Genomic DNA, 4,722 nt, shown 5'->3' with positions numbered 1-4,722 from the left:
ATATATTCGAATCTCAAAAGAACCATTAATAAATGCTTACGTTTAGAAGAAAAAACATAAACACCAGCAAAATAAACCAATAAAGAAGTAAAGACAGAGAATATAAACATTAGTTTTAATAGTTTAAAAAAAACGCCGGTCTTGTAAACCGGAAATAAGTCCAGCCCCCACTTTTAAAACTTCAGAAGTGAAAAAGCTTTTTATCATCGGTCCCCAAAACCAATATTTTTAATAAACTAACCCCTGAAATGATCAAAATAATAATTATATCGCTATCAAACGTAATAAATATTAATTTTATTAAATTAAGACACCCAATATCAATAATATCCTACAAACGTTTCTAGTTGGACAAATAACAATAATAATGGAAAGATATTGATTTTCATATATTTTATTTTTAACGTTTCTTGGTGGTATATTAGTTCTATTTATTTATATTACGAGAATTGCATCAAACGAAATATTTCAACCTAAATCAATTACGATAATTATTGCCTTAACAATATGAGTATTTATTATATCAACATTAATTATTTTAGATATAACAATATTTATAGACTTTTTCAAGAATACTGAAACTATAAATATTGATAATTCAATCAATTATCAAGAAATAACAATATCTTTAGAAAAACTATATAATAGACCAACATTCATTATCACAATAATAATAATTATTTATTTATTTTTAACACTATTAGCAGTTGTTAAAATCACTAATATTAACCAGGGGCCTATTCGTATAATAAGATAATTTACTAATGAATAAACCCTTACGATTAAGATATCCTTTAATTAAAATCATTAATAACTCTTTAGTTGATTTACCTGCACCAACAAATATTTCATTTTGATGAAATTTTGGGTCCCTACTAGGGTTATCTTTGGTAATTCAAATTGTAACTGGACTATTTTCAGCTATACATTATACATCAAATATTGAAATAGCATTTAGTAGTGTAGTTCACATCTGCCGAGACGTAAATAATGGTTTAATTATTCGAACCTTACATGCAAATGGAGCTTCTATATTTTTATTTGTATTTATTTACATGTAGGACGAGGTATTTACTACGGAGCTTACATATACATACACACCTGAATAATTGGTACAGTAATCCTATTCTTAGTTATAGCAACTGCATTTATAGGATACGTTTTACCTTGAGGTCAAATTTAATTTTGAGGTGCGACATTAATTACTAATTTATTATCAGCAATTCCATATTTAGGAACAGATTTAGTTCAATGAGTATGGGGAGGGTTTGCTGTTGATAACGCAACATTAAATCGATTCTTCACAATCCATTTTGTACTACCGTTTATTATTGCTGCAATGGCAGCAATTCATTTATTCTTCCTTCACCAAACAGGGTCTAATAACCCCTTAGGCCTAAATGGAGATATTGAAAAAATTCCATTTCACCCATACTTTACTTTCAAGGATTTTATTACATTTGTATTAACAACATCATTATTAATTATATTGTGCTTGATTAATCCTTACCTCCTAGGGGATCCAGATAATTTTGTACCTGCTAACCCATTAGTAACCCCAATTCATATTCAACCAGAATGATATTTCTTATTTGCATATGCAATTCTACGATCAATCCCTAATAAGCTAGGAGGTGTTATTGCATTATTCTTATCAATTAGAATCTTAATAATTTTACCATTTTATAATAAAACACCATTCCGAGGTATTCAATTCTATCCTATTAATCAGATTTTATTCTGAATTATAGTAGTTGTTGTATGCTTATTAACATGAATTGGTAAACGACCTGTTGAAGAACCTTATATTATAACAGGACAAATCTTAACAATTATCTACTTTACATACTTCTTAATTAATGTACATGTTGCAAACGCATGAGATAAACTAATTAAGGAATAATAAGTTAATTAGCTTAGGAAAAGCATATGTTTTGAAAACATAAAACTAGAAGTTTAACTCTTCTATTAACTTTTCTTAAAAAATTTCACTAAATAAACGAAATAAATAAAATCTTTAAACCAACAAAGAAAATAAAAAAATTCAAAGATAAAGGCAAAAAACTTTTTCAAGCTAAGTACATTAACTTATCATAACGAAAACATGGTAATGTCCCCCGAACTCAAATAAAACCAAAGGACATAACAGCAAGCTTATTAAAAAATATAAAAGAATAAAATTCACCACCTATAAAAATTAAAGCTAATAATATTCTTATAAAAACAATTCTAGTATACTCAGCTAAAAAAATTAAAGTAAACTCGCCCGCACCATAATCAATATTAAAACCTGAAACTAACTCAGATTCTCCTTCGGCAAAGTCAAAAGGAGTACGGTTAGTTTCAGCTAAACAAGAAGCAAAACAAGCTAAAGCAAAAGGAAAAGAAATAATAATAATAAATCAACAATAAAGCTGATAATTTACTAAATCAAACACGTTAAAACTACAAATTAAAATAATTAAAGATAATAAAATTAAAGCCAAACTAACTTCGTATGAAATTGTTTGAGCAACAGAACGAAGAGGACCCAGTAAAGAATAATTTGAATTAGAAGGCCAACCAGCAATTATAACAGTATAAACACCTAATCTAGTACAACATAAAAAAAACAAAAATCCATAAGAAAAAGAACATATATAAGTTAAGTAAGGGAAAATCACTCAAACAGCCAAGTAAATTATTAAATTAAAAACAGGAGAAAAATAATAAAGTAAATAATTAATTCTAATAGGAATTGGCTGCTCCTTACAAATTAACTTAATAGCATCACTAAAGGGTTGAGGAATTCCTGCAAACCCTACTTTATTTGGACCCTTTCGAATTTGGATGTAACCTAAAACCTTACACTCTAATAAAGTTAAAAAAGCAACACTAATTAAAACACAAATAACTAATAAAAGAAAATTCAAAATAGACATAAATAAATCATAAAGTATCAATACTACTTGTAGAAAAAATCTACATAAATGAATTCTAAATTCAACACATTAATCTGTCAAAATAGTAATCTAATTAATATTAATCAATAAAATAAAAAATATTTCAACCATGTGGTCCTTTCGTACTAATATGAATTAATAATCTTAGGATAGAAACCGACCTGGCTCACGCCGGTCTAAACTCAGATCATGTAAGAATTTAAAGGTCAAACAGACCTAATTACTGGACTACTGCACCCAAAATTTTTCTTAATCCAACAATGAGGTCGCAATCTGCTTTGTCGATATGAGCTCTCAAAAACAATTACGCTGTTATCCCTAAGGTAACTTAATCTTATGATCATAAATTACGGATCAAAACAACAAACATAAATAAATGATATAATAATGAAGAGTTTATTTATTCTTCATGTCACCCCAACAAAACATCATCATTAAATATAGAAAGACAAACAAAAAACTATATAAAAATAAAATGTTAAGCTCTATAGGGTCTTCTCGTCCTAAAGAAAAATTTAAGGTTCTTGACTCAAAAGTTAAATTCAAAAATTTATTAAGAGGCAGTTGATTTCTCGTCAAGCCATTCATTCCAGCCACTAATTAAGAGACTAATGATTATGCTACCTTTGCACGGTCAAAATACCGCGGCTCTTTAAAAATTCGCTCAGTGAGCAGGCCAGACCTCAAAATATTTTCAAGAGGACATGTTTTTGATAAACAGGTGGAAATCAATAATAAATTCACAAGGTAAAAATTATATACAAATAAATATACTAATAGTAACATTATTACAAAAATTTTAAAATTAAACAAATAATCTTAATAAAAAACCTAAAATACTCATAATATCAAAATAAAAAATAATGAACTAAAACGTAATCTTAAATATAGCTGGTTTAAAGCTTACTATTATAATTTATAAAACAAATTATAGGTTATTAACTTCAAAGCTTATCCCTTAAAGAATAAATAAGTTAATATTTATACTTAAAAAAATTAAATAAAAACAATTAACTTCAAAAAATTAAATTTTTTCTTAAGAAACTAGATATCTTGGGAAACGATTAACATTTCATTTCTATAAATAATTTAATAATAATTATGATCATTCACTATAAATTATTTATAAATCAACCCAAATCGAGACAAGTATACACCCTGATACAAAAGGTACAATAAATAAAATCTACTTTTAAAAATTTAAAATAATATTTCATAAAGCAATTACATTACCAATAAATTATAATGTAAAAAATCAATTCTACAAAATATACTATGACAAAATTCGACAAAATTATTTTTATTAAATAATTAAATAAACAAAAAATAAATATAATAAAATAAATAATCAAGATATCCTGATTTGCACAGAAAAATTTTCAGTGTAAATGAAACATTTTACTAATAAGTTATATCTTGAAACTCTTCCTAGATACACTTTCCAGTACATCTACTATGTTACGACTTATCTCATCTAAATTGAAGCTACATTAAAATAATAAAATAGAATAATCAGTAATGAGAGCGACGGGTGATGTGTACACAATTCGAAGCCAATATCAGTTAAATTAAATAAATTAAACTACTATCAAATCCATTTCCATTAATAGTATTTCACTATCAAATCCGTTATAAACAAAAATCTATTGTAACTCACCTCCTCTTAACTATAAGCTACACCTTGACCTGAAATATTTTATAATTATAAATCTTGAGAATTATAACTCTAAAAAGATTCTCTGATAACAGGGATATACAAACAAATAAATTAAGTAGAGTA

General features: G+C 26.3%; 2 pseudogenes; one reads left to right on the top strand and one right to left on the bottom strand.

Moving 5' to 3' along the window:
• Window positions 1-764: 764 nt before the first annotated feature.
• LOC124555489 lies at window positions 765-1,750 on the top strand (annotated as a pseudogene).
• A 241-nt stretch (window positions 1,751-1,991) lies between these two features.
• LOC124556478 lies at window positions 1,992-2,976 on the bottom strand (annotated as a pseudogene).
• Window positions 2,977-4,722: the final 1,746 nt, after the last annotated feature.

The sequence above is a fragment of the Schistocerca americana genome, chromosome X, assembly GCF_021461395.2.
Source record: "Schistocerca americana isolate TAMUIC-IGC-003095 chromosome X, iqSchAmer2.1, whole genome shotgun sequence".
NCBI classification, from domain to species: domain Eukaryota; kingdom Metazoa; phylum Arthropoda; class Insecta; order Orthoptera; family Acrididae; genus Schistocerca; species Schistocerca americana.
Note: the sequence above shows the minus strand (reverse complement) of the source record. Positions and strands in the feature narration are given on the sequence as shown.